Genomic DNA, 17,500 nt, shown 5'->3' with positions numbered 1-17,500 from the left:
TTTCTGAAAAATGCAAAAAAACGAAATGAAATTAACTAAAGGTGCTATAAAAGCATTCAAAATAAGAATCAAACGGGAAACAGTCAGAAACTCGATTAATACTGAAAAAATAAGGGGTATGATTATTTTTGAACATTGCAGATTTTATAAATAGCTGTATATTTCTTTTATTACAAGTATCCCGAGATTTTAAAATGACGAAAATGATCAGAAGAGGTTTATTAAGAATATGTATCAATATGGACATAAACAATAAATTCTTACAAAGTTACACCTAATAAACTCCATTTTCAAGGGGGGTATGAATAATATCGGGCACAATTGTATATATTATATATATATTATATATATATTATATTATATATATTATATATATTATATTATATATATTATATTATATATATTATATTATATATATTATATTATATATATTATATTATATATATTATATTATATATATTATATTATATATATTATATTATATATATTATATTATATATATATTATATATATATTATATATTATATTATATATATATTATATTATATATTATATTATATTTATATTATATATATATTATATTATATTTATATTATATATATATTATATTATATTTATATTATATATATATTATATATATATTATATTATATTATATATATATTATATATATATTATATTATATTATATTTATATTATATATATTATATATATATTATATTATATATATATTATATATATATTATATTATATTTATATTATATATATTATATATATATTATATTATATATATATTATATATATATTATATTATATTTATATTATATATATTATATATATATTATATTATATATATTATATATATATTATATTATATTATATATATATTATATATATATTATATTATATATATATTATATTATATTATATATATATTGTATTATATATATATTATATTATATATATATTATATTATATATATATTATATTATATTATATATATATTATATTATATATATATTATATTATATATATATTATATTATATATATATTATATTATATATATATTATATTATATATATATTATATTATATATATATTATATTATATATATATTATATTATATATATATTATATTATATATTATATATTATATTATATATATATTATATTATATATATATTATATTATATATATATTATATTATATATATATTATATTATATATATATTATATTATATATATATTATATTATATATTATATTATATATATTATATTATATATATATTATATATATTATATATATATTATATATATATATTATATTATATCATATTATATCATATATATATATATTATATATATTATATATATTATATCATATTATATATGTAATTACAATGTGAAAAGAATAAGATTGATTCTTTAAGAGGAGACTTGTCGGGATAATGCAAAGATCAACAAATTGGGTGCTAATGCACTTACTGACCCGCGCTATTTTTTAAATCGCATTTCCAAGTTTTTTTTTTATTTTTTATTTTTTTTTTTTTAAGGTTAAAGTACAGAATAGGTACAAATAGCCCTCCCATTTCCATGTTAAGAATGGCTTTTAAAATAACGTTATTTCAGCACGGATAATGAAGTGTACCACAAATTGTTTTGGAGCTTATAGAGTAGCAATAAAATAAGAATATGACAATATAAAAAAAATATATATATATTCAATAAGGATGATAAATAAATTAAGGGACTACGGTAAGTAAGACATCTTTATATCATTGTATTTCGAAACATAATGCTAAGATTAAAGATTTTAGGTACCATAAGAATCCGACGTCTAGCGATAGTTAGTTAGGAGCGAAATAATTGTGCAGTGAGAAATAAAATCCCTATTTTGTTACCTGGCATCTTATCCTCTTCTGATGAGAAACATTGGCCTTCGAAATACCATGGTATAGAACGTTCTTTCATTAATTAGGGGTGTACAGTATTATCCTTATTGAATAAAGCTGTATGCATTAGTATATAATTTTATATCGTGGTTTTCTTATTTTATTGATATTTTCTATCAGCTGCAAAACAATTTGAGCTTTGCATTATCCCGATAAGACTCCTCTTAAATTAAAAGATCTTATTCACTTAATTCCCTCTCGTGTGTGTGACTGTGTGTGCGTGACTGTGTGACTGTGACGGACGAAAAGCAACACGGTAGCCAACTACACATGGACATTATATTAATTCTTACGATCTAAACACTGGAAGATCACCAGGAAAAATTGAAAAAGTAAAAAGGGTTAATTAAACGGAATCCCTGTTACATTAAAAATCGTTTAAATGAAAGAATGCTGAGTAAATACACATCACACACAGATGTATGTAATATATATTATGTGTTTCTGGTCACGAATAGGCTCCTATATGGTAGACTATTTAAACAAAAACTGAATACATATGATAGATGTATCGAGACACAGGAATGGGCATGTTTGATCTGGCAGAACGGAGGTTGAGTAAAATTGGGGGGGGGTCTACGTCCGCGCCTGGTCTACAAAGTATGGACATAAAAAATTAAAAAAATGTTTACAATTGTTTTTGATATAGATGTGCATAACTTTGATTATGTTTTAACTTAAATAGGGATGGTATAATAAAATTGTGGGGTCTGCGTTCGCACCTGGTCACCACAGAATGGAAATAGGCGCATACTTTAATAAAGATGTTTCGTATCTATCTGCGTAAGTATACTTTAATAATTGTTTCAGTTTGAAGAACTATGGTATAATAAAATTATGAGGTGTTCGTTTGCGCTTGACCTCCATAGAATAGAAATATGTCAAAGTTTAACAATGTTTTTTAATATAGATCCACAGAATATTGTGATAAGTGTTTCAGTATGAACAGGTATGGTATAATAAAATTATGGGGTTAATCTATTTTATTTTTACGTTCATCATATTTTGCTTTGGTTTTGATACCCCCAAATTCGAAGCTATCTATATATATCAGCCCGGCGTTGGCTTGGTGTTTGTATCTATATGTCGAGCAAAAAGTGTTAATAGGAACGCAGGCTCGAACCCGTATTGCGAAGAATGAAAAGAACGGTGATGAAAACCTGACGTCTTTGCTGTTACGACTACTGCCAAACAGGAAGTGACTTGTTTAAACTAAGGCTACACAATCGAAAGGAGAGGATAACTTTAAAAAAATATCGGTGAAAAAAGTGACCCCCCCCCTTCCCAGGAGAAAATGCTCAGTTGAAAGTGAAGATATTGTTTTTTTGCCAATTTTTCGATATTTTCGTCCGAAAGGTCGAACTACAAAACGATACTGATCTTTGTACAATCCGTCGCCCCTGTCGAAAGTTTTAGGCACACATGCAAACATACACACATACATATATATATATATATATATATATATATATATATATTTGTAACTAAAAAATTTCGACCCAAATCGATTAAAAAGCTTGCCCTATCTCTGAATCCCCTCATGTAAAATTTAAATGTTTAGACTATAAATTGTCTAAAATAAATTGACCACTGCGGTCTACCAAATTATTCAAACATTGACCCCTTAACGTTTATTGTTTTGGGCTCAAATCAAGTTATTCAGTTAGATCCATGCCCAAGGAAGCTATATCTAAAATTTCAAGTGTTTAGACGCAAAATTGGCGGAGGAGTTTGGTAGAGTTCTTAAAGTTGAACTTTGACCCCTTAACAGCCAAATTTCTGGCCTAAAACCGATCAAAGATTTTCCCAAATCTCAGTACATTGTATATCAAATTCAGTCCGTAGACTGAAAATTGAGTTATTGCGTTGGAAAATGTACACGCACACACTGCATTTATATATATATATATATATATATATATATATATATATATATATATATATATATATATATATCTCGCGTCAGAAAGCTCAACTTTTTACACTAATAAGCAAATCTCTGGTCCAGTATATACTATCGTTGGATACGAGTTTTCTCAAGAAAGAACAATACTTTTTCTTTCGTTTCTCTGTAAGTGATATATTCATAAAAACACGCGTCATTCGTTCCGTTTAATAGTTTCGCATGCACGATGCACCCCCTCACTACTAAAATAAAGATTGTATTAAGTAAAGAAACGCGCGAAAAGACCGACTGTTGGATTGATGCACAATAATAGTAATAACAGTAATAATTACAGTTAAAATATTAAAGCACGAATACCTCGCGTGCGTTTCGAGGCCTCAACGTGTACGCGCAATCCACCGTGTTTCTTTTTTTCTTCCTTTCACGGGCATCGTAGTGCGCGTCTGTGCTCAACGAACGGTGTGTGCGTTTTTCTTTAAAATTTAGCGGGCTCCGATGAGACAAGTGCGCGCAACAGATGTAAAATCTCTAAGTGATGCAGTCAGCCCAACTCCGAGAAGCGTACGCACACAGCGACACATGTAAAAGGCAGCAATTGACGTGAAGGATATTTGCGTGTATATAAAACTGTCGGCACGGCTACAAATCGCAGTCTCGGAGTAATCACAAAACGTATTAGATATATTTATATTCACTAAGTGCTTTACGTTCGCCGAGAGGATATCTGTATGATTCAATATTTATATATAAATAAATATACGTCCGCATGTGTGTGTGCATTACACTCCGAGGCCTTAAATTTGCTTTCATATATTATATGTAGATAAATCTGAAGGTGTTACGTTATACGAGTTACGTTTGCATTCTTCGTGAGAAATTGTATGTTTATATCGCTGCATCGTTCGTATACGCGTAAACAAAACAAAGCGCTCTCACATAAACTTAATATATACATATATTTGTATGTTACTATACCTGAACGGAATGTACGTTTATATTTAAAATGTGGTGTTAATATAACACAAAAGATTTTAAAACGCAAAGGGCCGAATTCAGCGAGGAAATACGCAAGGATTTTTTTCTTTTCTTACGATCACTTCTAAAACGCGACGAATCCGGCGACCAGGAGAAAATAACGCGAGGATCGCAAACCAACGGTAAAGGAGGAGACAAGTGTGGCGGGTACCGTGTCTGTGGGATCGGGGTAGTTCCATCTCGCAGACCCGGGTGGAAAGACAAAAGTAAGTTCCTTTTACTCTGTTATCGGGTGCACTGCATCAACATAAATATAGACACATTCGCACGCACATACTTCGTCCTACTGAGTACCCCTCCCCTCCCGGTCTCGTTTTCTTATATTCCCTCTCACCGGTTGGAAGTCACTTCTGAGGTACACTTATTACTATTCCCGTCTATATATGCATATACACACACTCACGTACGTACGCACGCATATTTATGTAGATGTGTTACGATGAAATGGTTACAGGTGCGAATTGTGGTCACTGAGTGCCTGGTTCGTGTTTTGCGATTACATCTTATTAGAAACCTTGCTAAAGGTATTAACTCGTATATCCTTCTCTTTTGTTACGAATTAAATAGTATGGTAGAATACTCTTCGTTACACAATTATACCCGGAGGAGAAATTCTCTGCTTTATCAAAATATATCTTGATCCAGTAGTCATCGATTTAACTATTCGAATACTCGGACGATGCCGAGTCTGGAGATATGCGGATGCAGATTGCGTAACTATTGCTTCACTTTAGTCTACACGTAGGCACACATCAAATGTTAGCCCTAAATTGGAGGGGTGAGCTTAGTTTCTGAGTACTTGGACCGAAGTAAATGAAACAAAAAGGGTATCCATTTTACTTTCGAGAGGGAAAGTAAACCTCTTTCTCTCTATCATCTATCTATATATTTTTTAAATATAATTATCCACTGACACGTGTTTCGTCATTTACGACTCATCGGAGTGGCTTAATCTAGCGAGATTCGAAATGTATATATGTATATGAGATGCCGTATATGCTCGTATTTTTTTCTTTGTTTTTGTACTGTTCGTTTTCAATACAAAATTAAGTAGGATTTTGAAAAATTAAATAAAATTCTTACCGAATCGGTTTCTTAATTAAAATAGAAATTGAACAAAATTATAAAACTATACTCTGAGTTAATCTTTAAATTTCCATTTATGAAATTATTAGAGCTTTAAAAGCTTCCATTGCTTTCAATCTTTTAATCCAAGAGGTTTTGCTAAGAATTTTATCGACAGTTAAAATGGCTTTCCATTCGTCAGTTTAAAGGCTGACAAATTTCGAATTGTAACAAAATAACCCATTTACTTCATTATTCAACAATTAATGTGACTGACATGTTTACGAAGGAAACGAAATGCATTATGCTGGATGTTATTTTAAAATACAATTATACAAAACCATAGATTAATAATATAAGAAAACAATGTTACGTATTGGCGAGAAACACGTAAAATTAGATATACGGTATTTTTAATATGCAGATACTAGAAAATATTCAGAAGTATCATTCGCAGTCTTTTACTTTATTTTCTGGATCGTAAATTCAATATACGCAACAGACACACCTACACACGCAACATGAAACTCAACTTGACAAGATATAAAACAAAAATTAGCTGAATCAAGATAGAAAAGCCTGCTTAAATAAATGTAGCTTGAAATGTTTATACACACACACACACACACACATATAATGGACACACGCACACATATATATGCATGCGTAAATATGTATATATGCAGGTGTGCTCGTATATATAATGGGCATGCACATATGCATGCGTAAATATATATTTATACATTCACACACATAATCACATACACCATATTTATATATTCACATATGTATGCAATATGCACCCACATATATACACAAATGCATATGTATGTATGCAGGTGTGCTCATGTGTGTGTGCATGTGTTCGCGTTTATGTGCTTATGTATACACGCGCACACAGGCATGTGCATAGAATATTTAACTATTACTCGTCTCCGTCCCTTTATACAAAACTATTTGTTTGGATATGAAAACAAACCTCGGTAACTTTCAACACTAGTATTTATACATCATTATCTCCCACAAACAATTCCGAAATAAGCCGATACCTACCTACGCACCTGTCTTTTTAACAACAAAATCGCCTTATTCTTTTTATTTGCTATTCACCAGCGATTCTTTATTTATTTCACTTTATTAACTAGACAGGGATCGATGTGATAATTTGTTGGATGAAATGTATATTTGAGAGTAATCTTAGTATCGATTTGTATCTATCACTATAACCCGAGAATTCTCTATTCTATGACAAAGAACTATGCGGTTACCGCTAATGGCAACTTATTAGAGGTCAATCATTATGGAATAACAATATATCTCTAAAAATCTGAACAGAACCTAATCAGACAGCTGAGCTTGGACGAATGGCTCTAAATCATTTCAAATAGTGAAATCAATTATAAATAATAATTATACTTAGTTTCATAGCATTAGTGATGATTAAGGATGTCGGTTTCTGTTCTTAACGTCTAGCATTATTTTGGAAACTACTTTCTAAGTCTTGCAGGAAAGTCTTGAGTACAATTATTAAATTCTCGTTACTTTTTCTTTCTCTCTAAGACTTTCACCTAGACTACATCTTATCAACTTTTTACTCTTTCGTTCCATCTTTATCCACATTCAATGTGTGCTACTCCCTCCTTTTTTCTCCTTCTCCTCCTCCTGGAACCATACCAGCCCTATGTTTATTCTCCGCTTTCTCTCACCCTCTCTCTCTCTCACTCTCTCTCTATTCCTTGTGAATTCACCCATTTTTTAGGCTGTATCTCCAAGCATGAATAAGCCTGCAATAAAATAAGGAGGCGAAATATCTACTCTTTCTATGCGGCTTATATTTTCTCTTATCATACTTACTTTTCATTATCACTTGTTTCTTTTAATTCCTTTTTCTCCACACACACACACACACACACACACACACACACGTGGTTGCACGTACACATGAGCTTGTATAAACGTGACCCTATGCATATTTAACACGCTATCTAAAGCTGGTCAACAAGTACATGTTATAAAAGTCGGTACACGCATTGTTGGTCCAGTCACATGTCGACACACATTCGCAAGCTCGTATATATGCAGCTAAAATTATAATCGATATAATTCATCGATACGCTACTAGATCCATATAAATAGCACTATATCTACACTACCTAAAATAATTAGACCTACATTAAATAACGCGTGATTTTTATCTTTAAAACTAATATCTGTATGTATTTAGTCACACCGAAGAGCTCTGATAAAGCCAAAATTGTCTGAATGACTAATTGGAATATAAAACTTTCTATACTAACATTTTTACATATTTCGATGAGCTAGAAACCGACTAATATATATATATATATATATATATATATAATGTGTGTTTCTAATGTATTATAAAATATTAAGTATATCATTTTACTTGTGTAATTGCAGCAATTGTTCGATACGTGAATACAACTATAAAATATAGTTATGGCAAGTAAGCTAGACACGTTTGCATCTTATTTCTAAGTAAAACAGAAAAAAAACTGCTACACTAATGAACACAGTGGAATAAAACTGCCAAAACAAAACTCACGTTCCATCTATATGGTATAATTATACTAGCAGGATGCCCGGCGTTGCCCGGTCGTAAAATACGTATATTAATTTTAATCTATGCAGATTTCTTTATTATAATGCTAATTCCTTATTGATTATTATTCGGTATATATGGATTCAAGTTATAAAAACTATATCTTGGGTATCATTCGCTAGGAGCAAAACCAGAACGTGTAACGTTCCAGCCTTAGATGTTGTTTATATCTCCAGCGTCGTTACCATCTGAGCTATCGTTATTAGACTTACCCGGCTAAAGTCAACTATTTTTATTTTTTTAATTCTGACTCTCTAGCGGTAATTTTGGCCAGTTAAAACCTATATCAAAAAATGCGCTATAGGTCTAAACATACTATATATCTAATTTCAAGTTTGCAAACCAAATATTCAGAGAGAAGTTTGATAGACTTTTCGTACACACACTGAAAAGGTTATATATATATATATATATATATGCACTAAAGGTAGATATATATTTTAATGTTTCCGTGAGCGAGAACGTTTTATTCTAAACTTATACGCAATTATGAAGAATATAGAAGCAGTCCATGAATAGAATTCAGTATAATAGTTACATAAAACATCAAAAAGGATACTATGAAAATGAATAAGTAATTAAACGTTCTTTTTTCAAACAAATATGCAAATTAAACTTCATATAGTTGATTGTATATCTATGACTGGGTATATTAAGTCGATTTTTATGAAATAATTAATTTGTAAAACGAAAATGGAGGCTTTTAATATCAATGCTAAAGCGAGAAAAACTCAATTTTATAGGTATGTAGATATATGCATATATATTAAAACTTGTGTGTATGTATATATCATTATTTACACATATATATATGTGCATATTAATATATATATATATACACGCACATCCATACGTATACTTGCATACTCATATAATGCACACACAATTTCCATGAATATATACTCACATGTAGACATACATTTACACACATATTGACACACACACATACACACACACATATATATATAGGCATGAACATTCTATATGTATATATCAAATTTATTGGTATATATATATATATGACACGCATACACATATATCTATATATATATATATATATATATATACACACACTTAGATTAGACACATGTAATGATATAATTGATATACGTACGTTGATATATATATGTCAATATATATATGTGTGTATATATATATAAATAATCACTGGCATGTGTGTCTGTCTACCACGTATGAATTTTCAATCGATTAACTTTAAGTAAAACAAAAGGCTTATTTGCAATTCGCAGGTTCTTCAAAAGGTCTTAGCTTCGATTAAAACGATTTAATATTTTTACTATTATGAATTGTTTGCACTATTTTGTGTAAGCACTTGCGGAATGAAGGCGTTTATACTTTTTATGGGTAAATCTAATATTTCCGAATTTTTAAAGATAAACGTTCAGCGTTTTGCCAGGTAAGAAATCTAAGAAAAAAATCTAAGAAAAGTTAGACCCGATATTAAATCAAATAAGTTTCGACTCAAATTTTACAAAATTAGGATACTTAAAAGAAAAGTACATTTAATAAAATCAGTGTTTTAAATTTCTGAGGCTTGCCTTTTTTTATTCTTGGCCTTCGAGCAAAGATGCTTCTCTTAAGGTAATTTGTCTCGATCAATGAAAGGGAAATCCTCTATACCGAGACAATTTTGATCCCTACCAGAGTGTCCCTCTTGCCTTTTTTTGGGGGGGGGGGCTCGTATTCCCCTATATTAGAAACTACCTCGTGCAACATTTTTTCTTTCGTGGGGGAAGCAATAAATACAAACTTAGGAGGAGCTAAGAAAAATAAAAGGCACAAAGAAATAAATGTAAGAGCAATGCATAAGTAGAATACAGTGAGAAAATGCGTGATTTTATTTTTGTTTTCCGTTATTGATATGAATTTTAATAGGAAATGTAGCTACCCTGCGATCCTGAAAATTACTTTAGTCTTTTAGTGTGTGTGTGTGTGTGTGTGTGTGTGTGTGTGTGCAAACAAATTCGATACTGGTTCCGTCAGCCACCATGCTCTAAGTTTGTTTGCTTAAAATTTGCATAGCCCATATAAGTCCGTTTTCTTTATATATATATATATATATATATATATATATATATATATATATATTAGATAGATGCTAATGCAGTACACGTACACACACGTTAACAAAACACCGGTTTCGTCGTTTCATGATTTTTGATACACAACGAGCACATCAAATGCGAAGTTCGAAACCCGAACGCGAAGTTACTACAAACAGTGATGATTGATGTAGAACATTGCACTAAAGCACATGTGTGTGTATGTGTGTGCATGTATGGATGTGTGTGTTTTTACAAATTAGTGATTCAATGAAATTAAAAAAAACGTAAGTGAAATATTTGATTTTCATATCAAAGATTTTTATTATTCTAAGACAAAGGATACTTTAGAAATTTTCTCTCCTTACCCTATAGGGTTTCGATGTCTACCATCTCTTCAGAGAATATATTAGCAAATAGTGACAATGGCATTCACCCTATTTGCTTAAGTCAATAAAACATGGAAAATCAAAATTTGATCAATTCGAAGTCAATAGCAAGGGAAATTGAAAAGGATAAAAAGGTTTATATCCAAATTGCGCGGTAAAATCCAAGGTGACTGTCCTGTAAAGCAGTGAGGTAATGAGATCCAATCTGTATATTGACTAATCCAAGTTGGGCATATTTCTGGAGTAATTCTTGATTCCAGTTAAGTTTTTTAAGCTCTGGAAACCTTTTATTAAAACCTATAGTATTACTGGTGTGAAACCTTAGTGCGTTAGAATAGACCGAAAGGAGTGGTGATGGGGGAGAATTTAACAATGAAGAGAGGGATATAACGAAGTTCAAACAACCTATAAAAAGTTTGATTGGCCGCTTAAGTAGGTCTGGTTTGGCTCGGAAATGGGGAAAGGTAAGAAAAAGAAGCCGAAAAAATAAAGTAAAAGAGGAAAAGGAACAAATGATTTTTTTTTTTCGAGCTGAAATCAACCTTTTTAAAGTAATTAAACTAATTTCATAATTTCTTTACTGTTTAAATAGATTCCATCCAGTCAACTCAAATGTCCTTTAAATTGGAGAATGAAACTGAAGATTTAGAATGTCTATAAAGGTCACTTTTTGCTATATATATCCCGCCTCCATCTCTAATAAGTTCGTTTGTCTCGAGCAAACTAGTCAGGTGTTCTAGAGACAATTCTACTCGGTTTTGTTCAGTAAATAATTAAACAAAAATCTGCAAATGTTTCAGTTTCAAAAAGAATTCAAATTTATGGCGATCGATTCACCGAACTGACTTGGGATATTAATATTTCAGGTATCTTTCTGATTTCAAGGACTTTACAATTCTTGCAAGTTTTAGTAAAAAGCAAACTCGATGCAAATCAATACAATAAGATATTACTCTCATACACATCTATCTCCTTTTTCTATGTGTATTTATATATATAAATAAATGACAAAGTTGTATTCTGAAATTCATGATGTTGACCATCTTATAATTTATTCTGTTGAATCAGTCGATTTATACAATTGACAGTATCCGTTTCGTAGCGCAAAATCAATCATTATTGTATCAATTACTGAATCTATTATGCCCTTAACTTGTCAGAAGAAATAGCAATAATCAATCCGTCCAAAGGAATTGAAATTTGTTTTGACATGGCAAAATAACCTTATATATATATATATACTACCTTAATTGCGTTATTTTTAGTATCTTCCATATGAAGATAAATATCTATATAAATATAATTAGCTAATGAAAATAAACAAAATGAATAAAAGTTTATAACCTTGTTATATAGGCCTAATGAATTTAGATAATTATAACATATAGAATGGTAAAATATATCTAAATTAATATTTAATACAATAAAGGGAAGTCTATTAATATATTACACATAGTATATTTAATGTGGAGTGATAAAAAATAAAACAAAAAAAAGAGTACATCTATATTATACAATTGGGAGTGGATAAATGATTAAATGTTAAATTTGTATAAGGAACAGTAATAGAACATATAACTTAGTTTAATAGAAATGTTTATAGACGGTAAAGTTGAGTTTAAGATAATTTATGGATTAGAAAAAAGGCGGCGGGAAACAATAAAATAAATAAATGATAATAATATTGAACATGTATTTATAGCAGTCAGACTGCAAATAATAAAATGTATATGATGCAACAAGTGATAAACAATTGTTTGATAAGTGGTTTCAAATATAGGAACCACATGCTTAATTGTTAGAATGATTGTAAAAATCAATGTTATAGTTAAGATATATCTATTGTAAATCTAAGATAAACTATATTTTTTTAATATATATATACTCATTAAATTAACGTCTATAACTTCATTTCGGAAATATTTAATTTTTTGATTAAATTTAATAAGTAAAAAATAAGATGTAATTAAAGAACATAGGAGAGGCTGTATAAAGTATAAGGAAAACCTGGGTTGGATATGGTCTGTTTACGTCTAAGCAATATTTAGAAATCTTAACTTGAATGAAAATTAGAATTGGTTTTAACTTAACATGGTATTTTAATTAACTATATTTATCAGATGAAGAAACTCTGAAACATACTAAGAATTAGGATATATACAATAACAAAAATTATGCTTAAATAAGGAACAAGTTCGGAAAATGTTTATTAAAACTAGATGATCGTATGTAGAATTAAGTTTATGAAATGTAAAAATTAAAAATATTACTTTCAATATAAATAATGATGATGGTGCTGATATTGATATTATGTATATTTAAAAAAAATTAAATTGAAGTAACTAATTTACAATTCAACACTAGCGGATATGAAGTATAACTTAATAACTTATGATTATCGATTGAAATAATCTGTAATACTAACAATTTGTGTTGGAAAAATTAGTGAATTTATAATATAAATCGATTTAATTTTTTTAATAACATTGAATGAAATACATTAAAACTTAAAATTAAAAATTCTAGTTGAATATGGATGTCTGTGTTGTGAAAAATTAAATATAACTAAAGTTAATTTCGGAAGATTTTTTCCAAGGATATAACTCTGGCTCACGTTATAAAGTTAATTATGGACAATTACGTTTTGTTAAGTTTAAAATTATCTGAAATCTTATATCGTAAGTATAGTTTTTGAATTGTATGGTTTTAAAAATTATAACTTTAAGGATTGATGTGTTTGATTGTAATAGCTAATAGATTTGAATTATGTGTAGTTTTCAATTCGGATCAAAAATTCGGGCAACGCCGGCCCCCTAGGCTAGTATTGAATAATTGGGTAGTGTTTGGAGTCGACTATACGAATGTTAATTTGTTCTGGTAAACCCTTGTACAAAAATCATACTAAAAGATCAGGTCTACTAGGTAATCCTAACTGTCCAAAATTGTAGATACAGGATTAACCATACTGTAGTTTATATATGCCAATGCTATTTTTCTTTTTATCTAGTCACATGTTTAATCATATTGCTGTGCATAATGACATGCAGTTTTTCTCCTTTTAACTTTATAAGAATTACTTCTCTCTAATCGGCGTGTGAACATTTTCCTCGTCTGTCATTCCCAAAAGGAACGGCCACGTGTACAGGAAAAAAAATCTGAATCTAAGGAAAGCAATTTAGACTCGCGCACACTTATCGTCATAGCGACCATCGAAATGCAGGTGCTTTGACTAGAACGGCGTGTTTATCCTTGTATGTTAGTCTTTAGTCGTAGACACCGACACGTGAAGCAGAAGACAGAACTACCGTGTATGTATGTGTGTTGGGGTTTATAATTAGATTTAGAATTTATCATAAAAAAAATCAGTAAGATTAGAGAATTAGATGCTCCTGTTGTTGATGCCATTCGATGAAATGAAAATGTAACTCGTCATATCATTCATTTTTATTGTATCAGCTCTACTGTTTGGAAAATCTGAATAGTGAGTTGGTGAGACCGAAATTTGGCCCGCCTTGTGGAAAGTAAGCGAAACTAAAAACAGTCGATGGGTTTAAACGAATATGTCGAGGTTCCTATTTACGTACCTCCCTATGAGAGCAGAGTTAGGTACAAAAATAAAAATTGCCTCGGTTTAGTAGGATTTCTACACCACTTATCAAGGTCAGAAAAGGTCAAGCGTAGGACCAGAACAGATACTGCTCTTTGTTCATGTCGATGTTATTAAGCACATAGTCAACAATTGATGAATGCTGCGTCCGGTTAAAATGTATGAACACGTTGCTTGGGCATGTATATTACTTTCTCTATTACCCGATCTTTCTCTCGCCTCGTCTCTTTTTATCCCTTTTTCGTCTCTCTCCTTAATTTTGCCCCTTTCTCCTCTACTCCATCTTTCTCCCCTATTCCGTATCTTTTTCTCCTACACCGTCTCTTTTCCCATACCTGTCCCTTTTTGTCATACCCAATGCTTTTCACCATACCCCGTCTCTTTCTCCCCACTGTCCGTATGCCTCACTGTCTCACGTCCTTTTTCTTTTTTTAATTACTCCACTATTTATTAACTGTAATTTCCTTCACGAAAACAAGGCGTCATATATATATATATATATATATATATATGACTTTAATCCTAACCGGCTATTTTCTGTTTTACGAAATGTCTATTGCTCAGCACGTGTCTTTTAGTTATGTGCTCTTTGGAACCGTTTTTTAATATTAGAAATCTCTACGTACAAATCGTGATAGACAGTATTACTATTAAAAGCCAAATATGTGAAGGGAATCTAACATTATCTTAATTCGAACTGCATCAATACTCAACTAAAGTTTTGTATACATCATTCTACGTTAAGAATATTCCAAGATAAAAATACAATGAACTTGGTAGGTCATATAATGGTGTTAAATGTACAATAAGAGTAAGATATATACGTATCTTTATATTCAACTAGACATCTTTTAATGTCGCTATACGATTACAATGTTACGGTCAATTATTTATAACTAAAAGACCTCGTTAGATGACGCAAGCCCACTATTTTAACGGCTAAAGTCCTCCTTCCGGATGAAGGATTTGACTTATTGACCGAAACATTTTCATAAGCGTGTATACAAATACAAGTATGTGTGTACATATATATATACGTGTGTATATGATTATATACATACATAAATCATTTTGAATTTTTGATAGATATAAAACATTACCTTACATATCTTTATTTGATTCTGTCTAGCCAGTCATTTATATTCATTCCTTGCAAATAAAAATTGCAAATTTTATCCATGAAAGGAATCATGTAAAAGTATTGGCTTTACCCGTTTTAATCATTCTGTTTTCTTAGTAAAGTAACACGTTAACAAAATTCTATATAAAATATTTTGTTTTAGTACATTACTTAAATCTTTAAAGATTTATTTGTATGTTTAACTGCGTATGTATGATTAGTTTCGTAAATTGATACGCCCGTCGGGTTTCCGTTTCTTTGTTCTTTCAATTTCACTTTCTTACGTCACGATTGACGTAAGCATTTTTGGTATCTTCATATTTCCAATCCTAGTTACAATCTGGATATGTATGCGCAATTTTACATTATGGAATTGTATCTGTTTACCGAATCTTACCAAACACTTCTGACCATTGTCCATTGACTGATATAAAAATCCTTAATCTGACTTTGTTTCAAGTCGTATTTAAAATGTATTTGTCAATAAATATGACTTTAAACGCCCTTTACTCACATGTTCTAGCTCCCGCATTCATTGCTATAGCGTAAGCGACTCTTTCGAAGCTAACATTAACGCGATGCAGAATTATATGCTAATAATTCTTATTCCTTAAGAACGAAAATACTGAAGAAGAAAAAAAACGGAGAAAATCATTTGCAAAAAAAAAAATAAATAAATTATGAAAAATACCCTCCCCTCCGAAAAAAAATTGAATAAAAATATAGAAAGAAAACATTTAAATTATATGAATGGATCGAAACGAATGAGTCAAGTATTCAAGTAAAAGGAATTCGATAAAAATCGGTTTCCAAGTAGAAGCAAGACTTTTTTTTCTGACGCAAATTACCGATTGGCATCTATTCCTTTAAGTAAGCCTTTAAAAGCACAAGCATTATATCTTCAAGCAGTTCCAGAAGACTTACCGAATAGCATCTTTTTGATTGACAATGTTTCCTCGGAAACAGGTACGTGGGTGCTTGATTGCTTCCGCCACTGAATGTAAATACAAATGCGCGCGCGCACACACACAGTATGTTTATGTACATACGTGTATTTCTGTGCGTATAATTGTTTGTGCGCACATATGTGTGTGTGTGTGTGTGTATAAGTGTTGGGACGATTAGTCGGAACTGCAATCGGGAATTGGAAAAATCCGGACTCTAGGTATCGAAATCAAACAAAAATGTGTGCCTATTTTCCTATGCCGAAAATAAATTCTAATTATCTTCAAATTTGATTTTGTTTAAAACAAAATATGCCGCTGCTTATATTAATCACGACATAAATATTAATTTCCAATCACCAGTAAAACTAAAATCAAGTGTTTAAAGTTTGGAAAAAAATATGCACATTTAACGTGTTTTTATTGTAATCAGGAAAAATAAAAACTTCATTATATAATATGTAGTTATACAAAAAAATGTCGCGATCGGTAATTGTATCGAAATCGGAAATTTAGTACGAAATTGAGACTTGTATCAGAATCGGGAAAAATAGTGAAATTGTCTCATCACTGGTGCATATATTTCATTTGTTCAATAAATGTATACATCAATTAGGAGCGTAGGGAAGTGAGAACTTTGTACCATGGTATTTCGAAACATAATGCTTCTCATCCGAAGAGAGAAAATCCTAGTTTACGTAATAGGGATGCGACGTCTAGCAATAGTTACATTGGGAGCGAGATAAAATATTGAGGCAGTTTAGGGGAACTAAATTGATCTCTGCAATATAGAAG

At 30.3% G+C, this 17,500-nt stretch overlaps 1 long non-coding RNA gene across 3 annotated transcripts in view; it reads left to right on the top strand.

The window, feature by feature from the left end:
* Positions 1-17,500, top strand: part of LOC145245707 (uncharacterized) — an 839,291-nt gene that overhangs the window by 39,196 nt on the left and 782,595 nt on the right. Inside the window, exon 1 of one of the 3 annotated variants that reach the window (XR_013863019.1) lies at positions 4,102-5,100. The exons of 1 other annotated variant lie outside the window; for it this stretch is intronic. This is a non-coding gene — a long non-coding RNA (uncharacterized LOC145245707). Of the gene's footprint in view, positions 1-4,101; positions 5,101-17,500 lie in introns of those variants that run through there. One more of the 3 variants, XR_013863021.1, reaches the window with a different exon arrangement.

The sequence above is a fragment of the Euprymna scolopes genome, chromosome 23 (assembly GCF_053919585.1).
Source record: "Euprymna scolopes isolate OS-2025 chromosome 23, ASM5391958v1, whole genome shotgun sequence".
Classification (NCBI taxonomy): domain Eukaryota; kingdom Metazoa; phylum Mollusca; class Cephalopoda; order Sepiida; family Sepiolidae; genus Euprymna; species Euprymna scolopes.
Note: the sequence above shows the minus strand (reverse complement) of the source record. Positions and strands in the feature narration are given on the sequence as shown.